At 39.3% G+C, this 22890-nt stretch overlaps 1 protein-coding gene and 1 pseudogene across 1 annotated transcript in view; one reads left to right on the top strand and one right to left on the bottom strand.

Annotated features, from left to right (window-relative positions):
* The window catches only part of COL4A6 (collagen type IV alpha 6 chain), a 282056-nt gene that overhangs the window by 12725 nt on the left and 246441 nt on the right, over positions 1 to 22890 (top strand).
* On the bottom strand, positions 2903 to 3020 carry LOC129518904 (5S ribosomal RNA; annotated as a pseudogene).

Here is a 22890-nt window from a genome sequence, read left to right as displayed (position 1 = left end):
TCCCCTGGCTATTCGGGGTCTTTTCCAATTCCACACTAATCTTAAGATGATTTGTTCCAACTCTCTGAAGAAAGTCTATGGTATTTTGATAGGGATTGTATTAAATGTGTAAATTGCCCTGGGTAACATTGACATTTTCACAATATTAATTCTTCCAATCCATGAGCATGGAATATTTTTCCATTTCTTTGTGTCTTCCTCAATTTCTTTCAAAAGTGTTCTGTAGTTTTTAGGGTTCATTTTACCTTTTGGAGACTGTTTTCTCATCAGTAAAAATAGGATAATAATACCTTCCTCTGGAGAGTATTGTGCAATTAGAAGAAATAGCATATGTGAGATTACCATTCACAACATAGGTGTGAAATTCCTACTCTGTCACCCCTACAGGTATTCTTTATTTCTTTTATTGCTGAGGGAAAATTTAAAAAAAATTTCCCAATTTTGTCAACTGATATATGACAAAATGAGAAAAAGGGAGATGTCAAAGAAGACTCTCTCATCCATAGAATGTACGTCTGGGAAGATCGCTGTTTCTCAGTTGTCCTCTTCATCTCTTTTTCTCTCTTCCACCTCTTTAGTAATGACATATGATTTCTAGTGCTTTAAGTTTCCAAAGTATTTTCTCAATTATATTATTAGCTGCTCAAAGCGACCCTGCAAAATACATAGGGCAAATATTCTCAGCCTAGAGAGGCAAACTGATTTATCCAAGATCACAAATCCAGTCAATGGCAGAATTGAGGTTAAAATCCACTATAGTGTGCTGTCTCTCAAATTCAGGCATTTTATCATCACTTATCTGGACTCCTACAACAGACCTGATTGTTCTTCTTGTTTCAGTCTTCCACTGCTTCTTATCTTTCGTTCCTGATAGCCATCCTCTCTGCAAGCAAGGGACCTATTCTAAAAAACAAATATGATAGTGCCACTACACCGTTTGTGAAAACTCCCTGTACCCATCATCATCTGGCCCTGCTCACCCATCCCACTCCATCTGCTGTTACTGTTCTCGTACTGATGTTTAGATTACAGTTATGCTTTTGGTGTTGGCTCAACATGCCATGCATAGTCACTCTTCCTGCTTTTCCTTCTGTTTGAAACACCCTTATTTTCTCATCTTGTTTTCCTCCTGTCTTTGCAGATGGACATATTATTATTTCCTTAAGGCCCACTTTAGGGAATATTTTTCTGAAGTGTCTCCTTTCTATTCTTCTGTCTCTCCCTCTGTTTTTCCTTTACTCCTTCCTTCAGAAAAATCTTCAGTGCCTACTAGGTGCCAAACACTGTGGTCATCCCTGTTGTTTGAAGAACCATGGCATGTACTAAACCAGTGTGGGTGGAATATGGGGAAGGGGAAGTAGAGGGAGGCTGGCAGAGCATGGTGTCAGATGACACTGGAGGAATAGGAAAGAGCTAGACTTACCCTGTACTCTGATTCACTCCCTGACTCCCCAGAGCATTTACCTAATGCCTATGGTAAGGTATATTTCTCTAAATGGGGGATGATAGGCATTATAGTTATTGCTGCCACCTACTCGGTATCCAGCACTGGCAAACTTTTTATGCATGGAGGGCTCACTTCTGTGGCACACATCTGCTCATTCCAGGTTCATAATATTTAGGAAGGCCACAAGGTATGTGTCTTTTCTCAAGCTCTTTTTGGGTTCCATGTTTACGTCTGGAGGTCTATTTCCTGATTTTTTTCCTTTACGGATTATAGTGCAGTTAAAAAATTTTTAAAAAGGGACACCTGTGTAGCTCAGCGGTTGAGTGTCTGCCTTTGGCTCAGGGCATGATCCTGGGGTCCAGGGATCGAGTCCCACATCAGGCTCCCTATGGGGAGTCTGCTTTTCCCTCTGCCTATGTCTCTCTGCCTCTCTCTGTGTCTTTTATGAATAAATAAATAAAGTCTTTAAAAATTTTTTTAAAACCTCTAAACCTGGAGCCAAATGTTTCTAGGTTCAAATGTAGACTACAACACCAACTATGGCCTTAGGACAAATCACTAAATATATTATTAGCTGTAAAATTATTACTATTGTTATTCTTCTCTAATCACTCACTGTGACTGCCTGTGTACGAAAAATGAATGGTGAGCCCATTTGGGGGACATCTGAGAGCACATTGCTTAATTATTTGTTGAATTTGTTTTTCAAGCTTCCTAGGGGAGAAGAGTTAGAATTGTTATACTTGTGCCATTTTCCTTAAAGCTACCTCTACCTCTGCTGCCCTACCTTTGTGACCCTCTGTGGAGAACAGGGTCTCAACTGAAGATTATGTCTGAAGGGAGCTACCTAGGCATCCTTGAAGTCCCAGTTCCCCTTTGTCTAGCAACAGTAGGCCAGTATCTTTCAACCTGATTCACTCGTACTGAGGGGGAGTTGGTGCTCATCAATGGAAATTTCCCTGGCCATAAAGCTCTATGAGATCAGGCTTTCCCAGAAATGTCTGGGACTGCTGGCCAAGAAGCTGAAATGGTCCTTTGGGAGACAAATTTTCTGTTGAGGAGGGAATGAAAGTTAAGTAGTATTTCTCTTGCTCTCTAAAGCTTTGAGTGACTACTTTTCCTGACCCAGAGAGAAGAGGGTTGGCAGAGAAAAATCTAAAATGCCTAGAATCTCTAAATTCTGTTTGTGAATGTAGCAGATCCCTTAAAGATGAGAATTAACTTTAGACTTATAAGATTTATGTGACCCTGCCTTGGAGAAAAGATTAAGTTGCATAAATACGTACCAGCATCTAGCATGCAAGTAGATATCCAGAGCATGCTCATATATAATAATGTTCATGTTGATGTTGATAATGATGAAGAAAAATAATAACTAGAGCATTTTTCAAGATTTACAGCAGTTGACCCTTTTCTCCCCAAACAAAAATTCATTTGACTCCCAATATAAAATCCTAACCAAAATAGCTGTTTTTCCAGCAAGTCTCCCATCCAAGTACTAACCAGGCCCGACCCTGCTTAGCTTCCGAGATCAGACGAGATCGGGCGCGTTCAGGGTGGTATGGCCGTAGACCCAGGACCCCAAGATCATGACCCAAGCCGAAGGCAGACGCTTAGCCAGCTGAGCCACCCAAGCGCCTCACCTTCATGATTTAAAAACACCAAATTACATAATAATTGGGCATTAAAATTCATAGGACAGAATGAGGTGAAAGATGAAAGAGGTCCATACAGGTTGTAGTTGGGGAAGGCTTCACAGAAGTAGGATTTGTGCCAGGCCTTAAGGGACTGCCAGAAAATGAGTGTTAAGGGTGGATACTGTTTGTTCTCCATGTTCCAGGACATCCCTGATTGCGAATTTTCTTCTCTAAGTCTTTATAAATATGTTTGTCGGAAAAAATGATTCATCTTTGATTTAAAAAGGTAGCCTTGTTGAATCATCAGGTAGACAAGCTGATCAGAGCATGAGCAAGAAGACAGAGGCGGTAACAGGGTGCAGCATCTTTCAGGCAATTAGGAAAAGGCCCTTTTGTTAAGCGGTCACAGCTCCCTGCCATCTCTCACTGCTTGCTGAGTGGTGAGCAGTCTAGATTCCAATTCCCACTTGTGCCCTCAATCAAGCTTCCTTTTGCAGTGGACCCTATGAGCAATCATACACTGTGGCCCTAGCAGGAATGAATATGTTTAAGTGGGGGACAGTGAGAAGAGCTGCCTGGCTACAAAGTACTGTTCTGAATGCTATAATCAGTGGATCTTTTGCTTGTTCTTATGTCAGACAATTTGCCTGTACATATAATTCCCTATGTCCTATGCATCAAACATAAACATACATAATAAGAATCTCCTTTATTTACATTGTTTATTATAAAGACAAATACTAGCTCTAAATGGTGGTTGGGTTTTGTTTTGTTTTTTTGTTTTGTTTTGTTTTTTGTCTTTAGTTTTCTTCCTCTCTATACTGTGCTCCTAAATCACCACTTTTAACCTTCCTTTGCTTAAAAAGTTGTAACATTACCTAGATGCCTACTCAATTAAAAAACTCTGCTTCTCCCCCTTCTCCCCCCAGGCTAATTTCTCCCTACTGGACTACCAGAATTGAAGGCACGTGGTCAAGTTGGAAAAAATCCATAGCTTTTTCTGGTTTGATGCCCAGCATCTTTTTGGAAGCCTTCAGCTTGAGCTCTCCAGTCTTGAAGCCATGAGAGATGCTTGAGGCTGAGAGAGATTGCTGCTTCTTTGACCACTGACTCCATTTATACTCTCCAAGTCAGAGTTTAAGTCAGTGGGGAAAGAAAGTTTTGACATAAAGCATTATTCTGTAGAGCCAAACTGAAAACAGTTCCTTTCTCTGTTTTGAAGGATCACTCCATGCATTTTTATGTGGACACTTCTCTGTAAGTTTGGTTATGCCCTCCTGTATACCTGTGAGAATATGTCTTTATTTGAAAGTTTTTTTTGTTTTTCTTTTTAGGGTTAAGCATCATTTACTGTTTTTTTTTTTTTAAATTTTGAAACAATCTCAGTATTACAGAAAAGTTTCAAGTATGGTGCAAGAAAAAAAATTTTTTTAACATTTTGAAAGTAATTTGTCAATGCAATGCCACATCACTCCCTAATACTTCAGTGTACATTTCCTACAAAGATATTCTTCTATATAATCATTTTTTCCATTTCAAAAAATGAGGCACCTGGGTGGCTCAGTGGTTGTGCCTCTGCCTTTGGCTCAGGTTGTGATGCCGGATACCTGGGATAAAGTCCCACATTAGGCTCCCCACAGAGAAGCCTGATTCTCCCTCTGCCTATGTCTCTGCCTCTCTCTGTGTGTCTCTCATGAATAAATAAATAAAATCTTTTAAAAAAATAAAAAGTGAATAACAAGAGAAAATGTTTTATGTAAAATATTACATAAAATGATAAAATGAACATGCATAATAATGTAATGGATGGGGCAACTGGCTGGCTCTGTTGGTTAAGCGTCTGCTTTAGGTTCAGGTCATAATCTCAGGGTTCTGGAATCGAGCCCCATCTGGGGTGGGGGGGGGTGTCCCTGCTCAGCAGGGAGTCTGCTTCTCCCTCTCCTTCTGCTGCCTCCCTGTTCATGCTTTCCCTCTCAAGTAAATACATGAAATATTTTTAAAAATAATGTAATGGACATAACATAATAAATTAAGTGAGCATCTCCAAGCTTAAGAAATAATATATTACTGGGGCACCTGGTTGGCTCAGTTAGTGGAGCATGCAACACTTGATCTTGGAGTTGTGAGTTCAGGACCCACGTTGGGTGTGGAGATTACTTAAAAATAAAATCTTAAAAGAAAAAAGAAATAACATTACCAATGCAGTTGAAACCACCTGTGAATCACTCCCATAGGTTCACCTCCACCATCTTAAATTTTAATATATATCATTCATTCTTAACTTGGAGTTTCTGTGTGGGTTTCAGTCGGATGTATGAGTGCCCTAAAACTGTATGTAAAATTAAGTATATATATGTGCATTTTTCTGGTGGAAAGATCCATAGCTTTGATGAGATTTACATGGATATAAGTAAAGTGTGTGCAAAGTACCAAATTTCATGAAAAAATAGTTTACAGTTAGTGCACATCTTTTTCCACCACTCATTTATTATTTCACTCTCTGTATTGTGGCTTTCTTCCCAACCAACTCACTGAAATGAATTTATTTAAAGTCACTTCTTAATCACCAAAATTAAACTGCTACTCTTGAATCCTCTATGTAACTACCAGTAGCCTCTTAACTCTTGACCCATTTGTCCTTCTAGACTCTCTCCTTCTGCACTTTCTCTTTTTTTTAAGTTTTTTTTAAAGATTTTATTTATCCATTCATAGAGACACAGAGAGAGAGGCAGAGACACAGGCAGAGGGAGAAGCAGGCTCCATGCAGGGAGCCCAACGTGGGACTAGATCCCAGGTCTCCAGGATCACACCCCGGGCTGCAGGCGGCGCTAAACCACTGCGCCACCAGGGCTGCCCTCCTGCACTTTCTTAACATTCTTCTGTCTCCTCATTTGAAAAATATCATGCCTACCTCATTTGGTTGTGAGGATTTGCTATAATGGTCATAAAGCACCTGGTTGTACGGGCTTCAGTGGATTGTAGCTATTACTGGAAGTTCATTCTCATAGTGCTGTGGTGCAGCTCATCATCTCAGTCCCCCATTTAAAATGTTGCTAATGGACAGAGGTCATGCCAAGAAGACAGCTTCTAATTACCCCCAGTTTCTGCAGTGCTGTTTACTAGCCTCCTCGTAGCCCTATACCTATTATTAATAGTTCTGGGTAGGGTAGGATCAGTGATCCTTAGAATCTTCAGGAGAAAATAATTTATTTTTTTATCCTTTTTTAGATTTTTTATTATTATTATTATTATTTTGGAATTCAATTTGCTAACATATAGCATAACACCCAGTGCTCATCCTGCCAAGTGCCCCCATCAGTGCCCATCACCCAGTCACCCCAACCCCCCACCCACCTCCCCTACCCCTTGTTCATTTCCCAGAGTTAGGTGTCTCTCATGTTTTGTCCCCCTCACTGATATTTTCACTCAAGGATAAAATAATTTAGATGGAGATAAGTTAGCCTTACATTAATATAGGGACACACTTTTAATTTCATCCCCCAATTTTTGTAATATTCCTCTCAGCCTGGTCACCTTTGAGGGCCTCAAATGGTGAAAAGGTAGTTTTTCCTTCCTTGTTCATTCAGCTTTTTGCCTACTCTGCTACTAAATTGATGGACTAGTGAAGGTGCCAACTCTATTATGGAGGACACCTGCTGGCTTCAAACTGGCCTAGAGCCTGTTATTCTGAACAGGCCATTGAAGAGCCGTATGATTTTTAGTCACTATTTACTTGGAACAGAATGAGAGGAAGGATTTATATCCAGTTACCAGTCCCTTGAACCTGCCCTGTCCTGAGTTGTCCTCTTTATTTTTCACGTACTATTAGCTGCCAGTAACAGTGACATACTTCTGTTTAGATCCATAATAGAACCTTCCAATATTTCAGGATGCAAGTCTCTCAGAAGCACCAAGGCCCTTAACTGAGGTTCATCTGCCAAGCAAAAAGCCGTGAAGCTATTTTTCCCCTCTGTTGGGTAGAGTGTTTGACCTCATAACTGCCATCCATTCAGTCAGGATAGGATGGGTTATGTTGCTATAGCAAACGACTCCCAACATCACAGTGGCTTAAAATAACAAAGGTTTATTTTTTTGTTTACGCTGCGTGTCCATGATGGGTCACATAGGGGATATTATGTAGCCCTCAACCTCAGACCCAGATGAAGCAGCCACCATCTGTAACACTGCTGATTGTTGTGGCAGAGGGAAAGAGAGCTCTGAGGGTCTCATCATGCACCACCGATTAAATCTTATTTCTGCAGCTGACACATGTCACTTTTTTCATTTATCATTGGTCAGCTTTGATCAGAGATCAGTTGAAGGCCAGAAAGTACAATCCTACCACATCCCCTGAAGGTGGAGAACTGGAAATATTCAGATCAGAATGTGCCCTGTGGCCCTATCCCTTTTCCTGGGATCATGTTGCTCAATCGCTTCCTTTCTATTGCACTCATTCCTGTTTTCTCGCTTTTGCAGAAATCAAGCTACTTATTATGAGTTGGATAATTACTATCCTAAGTGTAGGCAGTGTTGTTTAATGCAAGGTGTTTTAATGCCCCCACCCTTGATTTGAATCCCTTCTGCCTCTTTGGTGTCCCTGTAGCTGTGTGTTGCAGTGGTATACACAGGTGTTAATCTAGAATAGTTTTGTTTCAATGAAATGCTCTCTTTTGGACTCTTCCTCACCTCCTGCTGTTTACTGTTAGAATAACAGAATAGCTATAAGTCTGTGATTTCTGACCATAAGGATAGGGTTAAATGACTTGCCCAAGGGTAGGTAGGTAGTTGGTATTAGAGGAGCCTGAACTAGAACTCAGGTTTTCTGACTCAGAGTCTGTTTTCTTTTTATTACAGCTATTACTCCTATTATAAAGAAAGCTGTAAAACTGATGGCTCTGTAATTTACTCCCAGAGATGACTAGTAACAACAGAATTTGGTCTTTAATCTTGAACAGAAGGAATTTTCCACTTAACTGTCTCCTTTTGAATATTTTGATGAATTCTATGTCATAAAATCAGATTCCTCTGCCAGTACATTTGTATTCTTTCTTGAAGCAAACAAACAACTAGCCGTAAATGAATCAATGACATGATCCTGACTATCTGTGAAACTCAAAAAAATCAGGAATTTCACCACCCCTGCTGCATTTCAATCTAAAATAAGGCATTGCATACATTGTGTTATTGCAGGTTTGTTTCTTACTAGTGTTTAGGATGTGAGACAATGTGCAAAAATTAAAAACTACAAATAGCATCAAAACCATAGTGACAGGGGCTCCTGGATGGCTCAGCGGTTGAGGGCTTACCTTCCACCCAGGGCGTCATCCTGGAGTCCCGGGATTGAGTCCCACATTGGGCTCCCTGCATGGAGCCTACTTCTCTCTCTACCTGTGTCCCTGACTCTCTCTCTCTCTGTGTGTGTGTGTGTCTCTCATGAATAAATAAATAAAACCTTTAATAAAAAATGTAGTGACAGCACTAGTGTGTATGCTGTGTCAGCCCGCCTCAATTTGGAGGTCCTTTTTGTGTGAACTGCTGTGGACTTTTCTCATGTATAGTTTGCCATAAAGCTCTACAATGATACTTCTTGTCTTTTTTAAAATTTTATTTATTTATTCATGAGAGACACAGAGAGAGGCAGAAACATAGGCAGAGAGAGAAGCAGGCTCCCTGCAGGGAGCCTGATATGACACTCCATCCCAGGACCCAAGGATCACAACCTGAACCAAAGGCAGATGCTCAACCACTGAGCCACCCAGGAATCCCTGATGCTTCTTGTCTTAACCAAATTTACTGTTGCGAATGACTTAAGAAAAAGCCCTAGCCAATGAGACTGTCACTAAAAATCATGATGATAGGGATCCCTGGGTGGCGCAGCGGTTTGGCGCCTGCCTTTGGCCCGGGGCGCGATCCTGGAGACCCTGGATCGAATCCCACATCGGGCTCCCGGTGCATGGAGCCTGTTTCTCCCTCTGCCTGTGTCTCTGCCTCTCTATCTCTGTGACTATCATAAATAAATAAATAAAAAAAAAATCATGATGATAAAGGAAACATCTCTAATATAAAAGCAAATCTTAACACACATGCAAAGAGCTCTTGTTAAGATATCAACCAAATAACATACGAGTGGTCTGGAGTATCTGAAGGTGCCACAAACGTCTGCCTGGGCTTAGTAGAGAAATAGACCATTGAGTTCTTACATGCAATAATATAAATTGTACATAGGAAGAAAGAACCTATGTAAAGAATGCCACACAGAACCCATTAGAATGATGTTCTGAATTGTTCTAATACTTTGTTTTCTGGCATCAGGTGATCTTGATTACTCTTCTGACAGTAAAACCTGAGATTATAGTCACATATAGAAGCACAAGACTAGATATCTGAGGACAGTAGCCAGTAGTGAAAAGTCAAAGTCAATTTCATTCATTGTATATCTATGATGATAGAATATCTTCCATAATATTTCTTCAGTCTTTTGCTATAGTCATTTAACTAACAAGTCCATTTTTTTCCTTATGGAAAATTTCATACACAAAGCAGAGAGAACAGTATACTATGACTCTGTGTTCCTATCACCCAACTTCAACAGTTACCAACTCATGGCCAATCTACTATGAGACTGTTAGGAGGATTATAACCATTTGCATTTCATGGCTGTGAATTGTATCTTAATGCCTTTTCACTTTATATAACAACTCTATGTATAAATTTTAGGTTTCTACATAAAGAAAGATTTATTCACACCACTAGAAAATAATATTCAAAATATTTATGTCACTAGAATACCCCAACCACAGATATTATCAACCAATTTCCTAAGTAAATTTTAGATTTCTTTTTCTGCAACATCATTAAGTGTATAGAAATACAACAGATTCTTTTGTGTTAATTTTATGTCCTGCAACTTTACTGAATTCATTTATCAGTTCTAGTAGTTTTTTGGAGTCTTTAGCATTTTCTCTATATAGTATCATGTCATCTGCAAGTAGTGAAAGTTTTTTTTCTATTTCTTTTTCCTATCTGATTGCTGTGGCTAAGACTTCCAGTACTATGTTGAATAAATGGATAGGGCTGCCTGGGTGGCTCAGTGGTTGAGCATCTGCCTTTAGCTCAGAGCGTGATCCTGGGGTCCCGGGATCGAGTCCCACATGGGACTCTCTGCGGGGAGCCCGCTTCTCCCTCTGCCTATGTCTCTGCCTCTCTCTATGTGTCTCTCATAAATAAATAAATAAATAAATAAATAAATAAATAAATAAATAAAATCTTTTTAAAAAGTGAGTAAATGGGAGATCCCTGGGTGGCTCAGCAGTTTAGCGCCTGTCTTCGGCTCAGGGCATGATCCTGGAGTCCCGGGATCGAGTCCCACGTCCGGCTCCTTGCATGGAGCCTGGTTCACCCTCTGCCTCTGTCTCTGCCTCTCTCTCTCTCTCTCTCATGAATAAATAAATAAAATCTTTAAAAAAAGTCAAAAAGTGAGTAAATGGATAAAGAAGATGTGATATATATATACACACACATATGATGTGATATATATGTATATGCATATATACATATGTCTATACACACACACACACACACTATGGAATATCACTTAGCCACAAAAAAGAATGAAATCTTGCCTTTTGCAACAACATGGATGGATCTACAGGATATAATGCTGAATGAAATAAGTCAGTCAGAGGAAGACAAATACCATATGATTTCACTCATATATGGAATTAAAGAAATAATAAAAACACACAGATTTAAAAATACACACACACACACACACACAAAAAAAAACAATCAAATACAGAGAACAGGCTCATGTGGCCAGAGGGTGAATTGGAGGATGGGTGAAATATAGAAAAGGGATTAAGAGTATACTTATATTTTTAATAAATATTTTATTTATTCATGAGAGACACACACAGAGAGGCAGTGACATAGGCAGAGGAAGAAGCAGGCTCCCTGCAGGGAGCGTGATAGAAGACTTGATCCCAAGACCCAGAGATCATGCTCTGAGCCAAAGGCAGATACTCAACCACTGAGCCACCCAGGCATCCCAAGAGTACACTTATCTTGATGAGCACTGAGAAATGTATAGGATTGTTGAATCATTATATTGTACACCTGAAACTAATATAAAACTCTATGTTAATTACACTTGAATTAAAGAAAAGAAAGAAATACTTAGACCCAACATCTTTCTGTTAGGGTCTATCCATTATATCAAATTGCTTGAAAGCTGGAAAAGTACTGTTGCTTCTCATATTGTGGTCTGTCAACCTTTGGGTGTCAGCAAATGTATTCTTGGGGATCTACAAGTTCTTAAGTTTAAGAAACATTCTTCTAATGTCAAAATGGTAATAATCCTTCTGAGTGTTTGCTTTTGCACTCATGTTGGATTCATTTTACCAGTACTTGTCTTTTTTTATATTTTTTTACAGATTTATTTATTTGAGAGAGAGGGAGAGAGCAAGCATGAGCAGGGGGAGGGGCAGAGGGAAAGAATCTCAAGCAGACTCCCCACCAATGAGGGGCTCAATCTCACAACCCTGAGATCATGACTTGAGCAGAAATAAGAGCTGTATGCTTAACTGGCTGAGCCACCCAGGTGCCCCACCAGTACTTGTCTTTTAAAATGTCAATACATAATCAGAAGGCTTTTTTTTTTAATAAAATTTGACTTTCTTATGCCATTGTTTCTCAGATAGATCCATGAATCCATTCTGGAGTTCCTTGGCATTCTGAAGGATGAGAAATACCACTCTAAGGGAAGAACATAGAGTTTTATCAAACACGTTGCTATGGAAACAAATACATAGGCCCCGAAGTTTATACTAGTGCGTCCTCAGTAAACAGAATGTGGACATTCTGGTGAAGCAAAAAGCTTTCTGAAGAATATGAGGTTGAAAGAGGTGGAAAATAAGATTAGAGGGTAGCCCTGGTGGCGCAGCGGTTTAGTGCCGCCTGCAGCCCGGGGTGTGATCCTGGAGACCCGGGATCGAGTCCCACATCAGGCTTCCTGCATGGAGCCTGCTTCTCCCTCTGCCTGTGTCTCTGCCTCTCTCTCGCTCTCTCTGAATGAATAAATAAATAAATCTTTAAAAAAAAAAGATTAGAAAGGTATATTGGGACTGTATTATTTAAATCAAAACATGACATTTTACTGTAAGATTACTGTACTTTTGTATTTTCTATCAGTGAGATATTGTTTTATATGAGATGAATAAGGGATATTGTAAATGTGGGTTCTATAAACTTGGTAGGTTTGGTAGGAGAATATTTTGGAAGTCATTTGCTGCTCTGCATGTACAGTGTAGAGGCCTGATTCAAAAATATAGGTAGGATTCTGTACCAGGTTTTAATAATGTATAAGTAAAATAACATTCACTTTATTTTTGTTTCCATTAACAAAGCATTGAAATTGACAACAGTGAAGGCTTCAGTCCCTTTTAGTCATCCAGAACTGAACATTATCTTAATTTTATACCTATGTTACAGGGAACAATAATCAGCTAAGGGGAGGACTCCCCTCTGCAGACACACAGGTTACTTAGTGGCAGTCAGAGGATTCCAAGCAGGCTTTGGAATGGAAACTTACTAGTGCTTTCATTTCTGAGTACAGAGCTCTTAAAAACAAGACCATAGCTTAAACTATTGTATGGGAATGCCTGCTACTACTACCAATATGATAACAATAGCAAAACAAAGATGATGCATCTGCCAGTCATTGTACTAAGAACCTTATTTACAATTTTATTGCATCCTTACAACAACCCAAGGGCAGTAGGGTGGTAGGATTTTCCTTCTTTGTTTGCTTGAGGTGCTATTGATATCAGATAATGTACATTAGTGGAAGCTCCTAGAGCTCATCTGTTTGCATTTCATTCTGGCAGTTTCTCCTTTCTCATCTTCCGGTGTGGTTTGCTACTTCCATAATACTCACTCCCATATCACAGTATGAGCATTTCGTCAACATCTAATATTCATATGCAGTTAACCAAATCTTCTCTATGTGTGCTATCTCATTTTATCCCGGCAAGAATACTATGAAATAGGAAAGGAAAATTTTATGGAGTGCTACACTCATTTCGGAAGGAAAAATAGAGGCTCTGGTACCTTATATTTGCTCAAGGTATAAGTCTTCGTCACATTACCTTCTGCTACTGTTATACTCAATCTTGACCCTTGAGTTCTTTTGAACTGTTGAAAGTATATTTTCTTTCTTCTTCTTTCTTTCTTTGTTTCTTTCTTGTTTCTTTCTTTCTTCTTTCACTTAAGAGGGAGAAAGAAACTAATCTTTATTTACTATATCCTTCAAGAAACTAATCTTTATTTACTATATCCTTCAGCCAGCATGATGTCAGGCATACAACAGGCATGTACTAAATGCTTGTTGACTTGACATGTTAGATTTTATATTTAAATGGAGGAAGGGCTAGGAGAATAAAATAAAATTTAGGTAAGGCGTGCTGTTAGCATGTGGCTATTTATTAAGCTGAATAATCTTTAAATATTCCTAGGAACTCCTTGCTACACAAAGGTCCCAAATATTTTACCTGCCATTTAATTACACTCTGTCTAAAATTAGACTATTATAAATTCAGTCCTTTGCCACTGGTGCCCCTAAACATTATCTTAATATATATATGGAAAGTATAGGTCATTTACACATTAGTACAAAATAGCTTTTAAATCTTTGCTGAGGATCTGGCCAGACTAGTTTGGAAAGAGGTAAAGGACCATTTGGGGGCATGGATCACTACTGGGCAGAGTTGTGAAAAGTATATTAAGAGATTGTTTATTATCTACTATAACAATAACTAATACTTGTTAAGAACAAATGTGTGCCACATTCTGCCTTATTTACTATTATTTCCCCATTTTACAAATGAGATACTGAGATTGAGAAAAGTTGTACAATTTGCTGAGGGTCATAAAGCTAGCAAGCAGCAGAACTGAGATTTAAACCTAGGTCTGGCTAACCCAAATCTGCCATTCTTAATCATTACTCTGCACTACCTAATCAGTGGGAGTAAAGAGAGGCAAGGAAGAAGAATGGAAAAGATACATAAGTGGTTGATAGGAAGATACCATAGCCATTTACTAAAGTCACAATGGAGACTGCAAATCTGTGAACTTATTAAGTCCTATGGCAGGTATTTTGGCCTGAATACCTGTAGGTAATCACCTCCCTCTCTTCCAGCATTACTGGCTACTTTGCCTTTATTTGTGCTTATTTGGTTACTCTCTTTGGTCTTCACTGTTGTTGCTTCTCAAGTGGAGCCTGAACAATATAGTCAGATCTCCTTTGTATAAGTCTTATCTCCAAGGTGCTGCTCAAAATGTGTTACTTACAAGTTTTCATGCAAGGTTACCAGGAGCATTGAATAATAATACATAATGAGAGTTGCTTTTTGCAACTAGTAAATTGAAAGGTTGTTCTCTCAGAGTGAACTTTAAACAACTCATTCTTACACACTGGAATGATTAATAATAATAATAATAATAATGGCATCACCTTTACACTTATGTTAAGAGCTTTCATATGTTATCTGATTTGAGCTGCTCACCAGTTATATGAGATAGGTAGGGATTATTATGCCCATTTTATAGATGGAAGGGACTGAGGCTTATTGATTTTAAGTGGTCATCTGGCTGATAGGTAGCCCGAATCCTGTGGTCTTCCAACAACCCCACATTTGCACAAAAAGATCTGCTATGTTATTGCAAGCCTCTCTGTGAACCAAATAAATGGTACAGGCAGCTGAGTCCTAGAGTAGTCAGTTAGGGTGACGGAGGGAAGAGCTCATTTAGGAAGAAGTTAATCAGGAAAGTTTCCTTGGAGGAAATAAAATTTGAGTTGTGAGATGGTTTATCAAGTTCCATCTTTCTCTGATAAATCCTGTAAGTGGAAAAGGGATCCATTTTCCTGATTCTAAATTGATGGGTTATAGGTATGTGCTGATAGGGAATGTTGAGTGTGTATGTGTGTGTGTGGGGGTAATGTTTGTAGATCTTTCAAAAGTAGGTTTACATGAAATGAAGTAGTTGGGGAGAAGAGAAATCCTACTCAGATGCCAATATCCATTTGAATTGCATTACCTTGGCAAAGCATGCTATAACCATTCTTTTCTCTGAAATTCTCTAAAAACTGCAATCTAGACTAGAGGTTACAAACTAGTGACCCATGGTTCAAAGACAGGTTTGGTTTTCCCTGGCAGTGATGTGTGCTAGCATAGGATTTTATTGGCTTTCTTGGAGAGGAGGGCAGACCTTTGAGATCACAAGGCCCTCCAAATGCTCTGGTGTGATGAAACACAACTCTACCAGGGTATTCAGATTTCAGCAGTTCGTAGCTAAGGACACAAGTGGTTTGCTGAGCAAGATGACCCTCTACTTCCTCAGCATCCATGTAGAATATCCTTGGGAATTGTCTCAGTATCAGTGTCTTCCCAATTGGAAAGAAAACAGAAAATGGCATCAAGCTTTCTGAGACATTAGATCACTGTCCTGTTATATTTATTTCTTTCTGCCTCAGAGCATTTTCCACTGAAATTGATTAAAGTCTTGTAGTTAACAGGCAGATTGAATATAATCTTTTCTCCTCAACCTATTAGTCACTGACTACTGAGCATAACTCTGAGAGGTTTGATTAGAGAGTTCTATTAAAAATCATCATACACTGCATTTTCCATGTCTTTATGAATTTCCCTTTGCTCAGTGCAGTGGCCATAAACTTAACCCTCCACCCATATACTTTGTAGCAAATGAGATGGGAAGAGAATGAAACCTTTCATCAGTGTCTCTTGAGAACCTGATGGCTCTGAACAGCTTTGCATAGGTGAGACCCACTAGATACTATCCACACTTCCTGAAAACCAGTAGTCACAGATGTTCAACTCCTACGTTGGATTTAGTCTTTGTGAGTCTCCAGAGTGCCCATGGACCTAGGCTGGATCCAGTTCTGCCTTGAGTACACAGGAACCAGGCAAAGCCAGTACATCGTATTGCTAGCAAAACAGGGGAAACTGCCTAAATGCTGTTAGAAGCATGGCAGATCAGGTTATTTCTTCACTTTGGGATCCTGCAGAGCATGCTGAATCAGCTCAGATGGACTGGATTGATCCTAGATCCCAGTGTTATGGTTAACTTTGTAAGCCAGGCAATCCTCATTTCCCACAAATAGATAATTTTCTTTCTTTAAAAATATGTTAAAATTATATCTACTGGGGCACCTGGGTGGCTCAGCTAGTTAAGGGTCTGCCTTTGGCTCAGGTCTGATCCTGTAGTCCTGAGATGGAGACTCAAGCCTTGCATTGAATTGGGCTCTGTGTTCAACAGGGAGCCTGCTTCTCTCTTTCCCTGTGCCTGCCGCTTCACCTACTTTCTCTCTCTCTCTCTCTCTCTCTCTCTCTCTCTCTCTCAAATAAATAATTAAATCTTTAAAAAATTAAATCTGTCATCTTTTTACACCTGAATTTTAACATTCATACTTTCATTCGGAGATTCACGTTTTTACACAGTAATTGTGTGTGGGATTGTGGTGATTTTCTAACATGACAATCCCCAAATAAATCCTTTTACCTTGTGTTACCTTAATGGATGTAGTAATCCTCCTGTGTGCCTTTAAGGCTACTAAATATTCCAAGTATATATTCTACTCTTCCAATTCCATAATAAGGTATTACCAAACTTCAGCTTTCCCCCCAAATAAGAGCTAATGGGTCAAATAATAGACTGCCCAGCAGTGACTAACAAGATCTTTCAAAAGAAAAGTCACTTTCTTAGCTTTGATTATTTGGCATGCACACCTCAAATCAATTTCACAGGACTCCAGGCTGTGCTGATGTTTTGGTTGTGCCAGAATTTTGTTGAATCAGCTGTAACATGAAATCCACTGCGTTCTTTCCTATATCAGGGAACTGCCTCTGTTATGTGTGATTGTTTGGTTAACAGGTGTGTATCCACTTGAATCATTATATCCTGGCTTTCAGAATCCCAGAAACTTTTCTATGTCAACTGGGCTGCCTTTTCATTCAGTGAAGTTGGTCTCTGAGGTGGTTGGGCGCCAGAAAGTCACAGGAAAGGCAAAGTTAAATTAGTGGGGGAAGGGGTGGAGTGGAGTGATCCCCACAAATCTACAAACCCAAAATGGCCCCTCAAATGGCACATCATGATGATGATGCTCCCTGACCTCTTACCTGTGCTTCCTCATTCCTTCTGAATTTATGGCAGTCCTGGATTTGGTAGAGTGCTGCTTCACGTAATAGGCTTAAGACATGTTAAGCAGTGAGAAACTCTGCTTTCAGATTTCCAGTGAGAGAGACAGAGAAACTCTGGTCAGTATGTTAATACTGCATCTGATATTTCTGAGAGAATGTAAATATTTGTTTGTCCTGTGTTGTTCCAGATCCTCTAACTAATATAATTAGAGTCAGTAGTAATAAACCAGTATTAACATACAATAGTTGTTTGGGGACAGCTAGATAAGCCTACAAATCTATTGACACCATCTCTCACTCCTTTTCCTGGGCAAGCATTTTGGATGGGCCCCAAAACACATTTCCTGCTTTTCTATTAAAACAAACACTAATGTTATCCCTGTGAGTATTTTCTTTTTCCCTGATAAGGCTTATCTCTTGCTCCTCTTCATTAAGATCTAGGTATGATTTTGTCGAAATGCCTATTTTAGCATGTGAAATGCAGTTCCCCCCAGCACAGCAGGCCCTCCTATTGTCTCCTTTGTATGGGTTCCAGATTCTCTCTTCCTTCCCTCCCTTCCTACCACTATGGTCAACATTGAGCATCCCCGCCTTCTGAAAAGCAGTGGAGGGGAAAAAATGAAATTAAGGAGATGCACTTGAAATGCCTACAGCTTTTAAAAGGAAAAATTCTCTAAGCCATCAGCTTTGGCATGCACAAGTGCCCTGGATATACAGGTCTCCAATACTTACAGTTTGAAAGCTGTTCAAGTGCATCTCACTCTTTTTTCTGCTGTTAAAATAGACTATCTTGGATAAATTAAATCCATAAATGACAAAAAATGACCTAGTACCATTATCTAACCCTTTGTTTTGAGGAAACAGAGGTAATAGAAACTCATTGGGTACCAATTGAAGGACTTCTGGCCCAACCATGGTGGCCTTAGTCAATTCACTTCAACTCTTTGAGTTGCTTCATTTGCAAAATGGCAATAACAGTATCTGCCCTGAGCACCTCCCAAAGTTGTAGGCAAGCTCTCACGTAATAACAGACATGTCCTCAAGGTTCCACAGAACTTTAAAAAATTACATTATTTCAGACACCTCCCTTCCCTATCACAGAGTAGACAAAATTGCATACCATTTCCTATCAACTGGCAACTAGAAGAAATTAAAGGGTACACTTATGATAATCATCAGTCTCTCCTGTAGCTTTATTATATTTTTAAGGCCCTATCCACTTGCCAAGTGAAAGATACCTCCTCAGAAAGACTTTATGATCCTGGTATGTAATTATGATTTACTGGCAAGATTTTTAAGAGAAGATATTTACTAGTGCCTGCATTGGCCCATGCCTGGGCTTATCTTTCTTGTGCATTAATCATCATATTGAAGCACAATTTGTTTATTTTTTATCCACCTTTGCTGTGCCCAAATCTTTGCAGATGTTGATTGTTTTACCCTCTGACAGATTCCCCCCTCCCTTTAGTATGAGTTGATGTCTAGACAGATAGCAGTTATTAAAAATTGGGGAAATGATTGTTGTCCTAGGCAGGCTGGTGTATGGTTTGTTTAGGAGAAAATACTGTTTAAGCCTTAAAGAAGCACATCTCAGTTTTCATTCATACAAGATGGAAATTTAGTTCTTGGTGCAAATGTCACTTGAGAAATGGAAATACAGGGTAGTGAAGTGACATAAATGGCTGGCGTCTTGCTGGAGAGGGCCCAAAGCAAGCTTTTGTTCACCCTAAAATGGTGATAACCAGTTGTTGAAGAGGTATTTATTGATCAATTATTTTAATTATGCATGTATTCAGAACCCTCCGGTATAATTTTGACTCCCCCAAAACTTAACTGCTAATAGCCTACAGTTTGACTGGAAGCCTTACTGATAACATAAACAGTTGATTAAAACATATTTTGTAGGTTGTATGTGCTATGTAGTGTATTCTTACAATACAGGAACCTAGAAGAAAAGAAAATATTATTAAGAAAGTCATAAGAAAAAAGAAAATCATAAAGAAGAGAAAATACGTTTATAGTATTGTACTGTATTTATCAGAAAAAAAATCTGTGTATAAGTAGACCCATGCCGTTCAAAACTATATTGCTCAAGGATCAACTGTATGATTTTCAGTGCACAAAATTAAACTAGTGCTATGGATAACAGTTGTAGTCTTTTATCAGTCTCTCCAATACAATTTGTTTTTGCATTTTGTTTTCTGTCCAGTAGTATTTAAAACGTGCAATTCATACAGATGTAGTAATTGCAAATGGCTTCAGGGTTTGTTTCAATAATTGACCCAGAAGCTTAAAAGAATATTACTAGAAAATATTTGTGTGGCCTTGTATAAGCTACTTAACTTCCCTGAGCCTTGGTTTCCTTATTCATCTAATAGTACCTATCTCAAAGGGTGGTATAAGTAAGATATTGTATACAAAGTCTTTGCAGGATTTTGCAGACTTTTCAGAATGCCTGGCACATGATAAGCAATCAGTAAGTACTACCTGGCAGTCTCATGATCATTACCATCACCACCACCACCAGCAGCAACATTGGCTTGGATTCCTTAAATCATACAGCAATAAAATTTAGTCAATAAATTCCTTAGCTCTTCACTGTTGGGTGGGAAACGCTTTTTCAAATGAATCGTACAGCATTGTGAAATGCTTAGTCTTAAATGCTCAGCTAGGTCAGATGCTAACTTTAGCTTCTGTGATATACAATTTGGAAACCACTGATAGAGATGACTGCTACAGTTTCTGCAAAGTCCTTGCCTGGCAGGTTATAAGCTCTTTAAGGGCAGGGTCTCTCTTTCATTTATTTGTATATTCTCTGTGATGCCTGGGAGAGCAGATGTTCAAAAACTACTTCATGGATTACAATCAAGTTCTCTGGGTTTTATTTTTATTTTATTTTTTATATGTACTGCTTTATTTTTTTATAAATTTATTTTTTATTGGTGTTCAATTTGCCAACATATAGAATAACACCCAGTGCTCATCCTGTCAAGGGCCCACCTCAGTGCCCGTCACCCAGTCACCCCCACCCCCCGCCCACCTCCCCTTCCACCACCCCTAGTTCATTTCCCAGAGTTAGGAGTCTTTCATGTTCTGTCTCCCTTTCTGATATTTCCCACTCATTTTTTCTCCTTTCCCCTTTATTCCCTTTCACTATTTTTTATATTCCCCAAATGAATGAGACCATATGTTTGTCCTTCTCAGATTGACTTACTCAGCACAATATCCTCCAGTTCCATCCACGTCGAAGCAAATGGTGAGTATTTGTCATTTCTAATGGCTGAGTAATATTCCATTGTATACATAAACCACATCTTCCTTATCCATTCATCTTTCGATGGACACCGAGGCTCCTTCCACAGTTTGGCTATTGTGGACATTGCTGCTATAAACATTGGGGTGCAGGTGTCTCAGCTTTTCACTGCATCTGCATCTTTGGGGTAAATCCCCAGCAGTGCAATTGCTGGCTCATAGGGCAGATCTATTTTTAACTCTTTGAGGAACCTCCACACAGTTTTCCAGAGTGGCTGCACAAGTTCACATTCCCACCAACAGTGCAGGAGGGTTCCCCTTTCTCCACATCCTCTCCAACATTTGTGGTTTCCTGCTTTGTTATTTTTCCCCATTCTCACAGGTGTGAGGTGGTATTTCATTGTGGTTTTGATTTGTATTTCCCTGATGGCAAGTGATGCGGAGCATTTCCTCATGTGCTTGTTGGCCATGTCTATGTCTTCCTCTGTGAGAATTCTGTTCATGTCTTTTGCCCATTTCATGATTGGATGGTTTGTTTCTTGGGAGTTGAGTTTAATAAGTTCTTTATAGATCTTGGAAACTAGCCCTTTATCGGATAGGTCATTTGCAAATATCTTCTCCCATTCTGTAGGCTGTCTTTGAGTTTTGTTGACGGTATTTTTTGCTGTGCAAAAACTTCTTATCTTGATGAAGTTCATTTTTGCTTTTGTTTCTCTTGCCTTCATGGATGTATCTTGCAAGAAGTTACTGTGGCCCAGCTCAAAAAGGGTGTTGCCTGTGTTCTCCTCTAGGATTTTGATGGAATCTTGTCTCACATTAAGATCTTTCATCCATTTTGAGTTTATCTTTGTGTATGGTGAAAGAGAGTTGTCTAGTTTCATTCTTCTGCATGTAGATGTCCAATTTTCCCAGGCCATTTATTGAAGAGACTGTCCTTTTTTCCAGTGGATAGTCTTAACTACTTTGTCGAATATTAGTTGACCATAAAGTTGAGGGTCCACTTCTGGATTCTCTATTCTGTTCCATCGATCTATGTGTCTGTTTTTGTGCCAGTACCACACTGTCTTGATGACCACAGCTTTGTAGTACAACCTGAAATCTGGCATCGTGATGCCCCCAGCTATGGTTTTCTTTTTTAAAATTCCCCTGGCTATTCGGGGTCTTTTCTGATTCCACACAAATCTTAAGCTAATTTGTTGTAACTCTCTGAAGAAAGTCCATGGTATTTTGATAGGGATTGCATTAAATGTGTAAATTGCCCTGGGTAACATTGACATTTTCACAATATAAATTCTTCCAATCCATGAGCATGGAATATTTTTCCATCTCTTTGTGTCTTCCTCAATTTCTTTCAGAAGCATTCTATAGTTTTTAGGGTATAGTTCCTTTACCTCTTTGGTTAGGTTTATTCCTAGGTGTCTTATGCTTTTGGGTGCAATTGTCAATGGGATTGACTCCTTCATTTCTCTTTGTTTAGTCTCATTGTTAGTGTATAGAAATGCCACTGACTTCTGGGCATTGATTTTGTATCCTGCCACTCTGCCAAATTGCTGTATGAGTTCTAGCAATCTTGGGGTGGAGTCTTTTGGATTTTCTACGTACAGTATCATGTCATCAGCAAAGAAGGAGAGTTTGACTTCTTCTTTTCCAATCTGAATGCATTTTATTTCTTTTTGTAGCCTGATTGCTGAGGCTAGGACTTCCAATACTGTGTTGAATAGCAGTGGTGAGAGTGGACATCCCTGTCTTGTTCTTGATCTTAGGGGAAAGGCTCCCAGTGCTTCCCCATTGAGAATGATATTTGCTGTGGGCTTTTCGTAAATGGCTTTTAAGTTGTCAAGGAATATTCCCTCTATCCCTACACTCCGAAGAATTTTGATCAGAAATGGATACTGTATTTTGTCAAATGCTTTTCTGCATCTATTGAGAGGATCATATGGTTCTTGTTTTTTCTCTTGCTGGTATGATGAATCACATCGATTGTTTTACGAGTCTTGAACCAGCCTTGCATCCCGGGGATAAATCCTACTTGGTCATGGTGAATAATCTTCTTAATGTATTGTTGTATCGTATTGGCTAGTATTTGTTCAGAATTTTTGCATCCATGTTCATCAGGGATATTGGTCTATAATTCTCCTTTTTGGTGGGGACTTTGTCTGGTTTTGGAATTCAGGTGATGCTGACCTCATAGAACGAGTTTGGAAGTACTCCATCTCTTTCTATCTTTCTGAACAGCTTTAGTAGAATAGGTATGGTTTCTTCTTTCAGTGTTTGATAGAATTCCCCAGGGAAGCCATCTGGCCCTGGACTTTTGTGTCTTGGGAGGTTTTTGATGACTGCT

This window comes from Nyctereutes procyonoides, unplaced genomic scaffold, assembly GCF_905146905.1.
Source record: "Nyctereutes procyonoides isolate TBG_1078 unplaced genomic scaffold, NYPRO_anot_genome, whole genome shotgun sequence".
Lineage (NCBI taxonomy): Eukaryota > Metazoa > Chordata > Mammalia > Carnivora > Canidae > Nyctereutes > Nyctereutes procyonoides.
The sequence above is the reverse complement of the archived record's forward strand: the minus strand, read 5'-3'. Positions and strand labels throughout refer to the sequence as shown.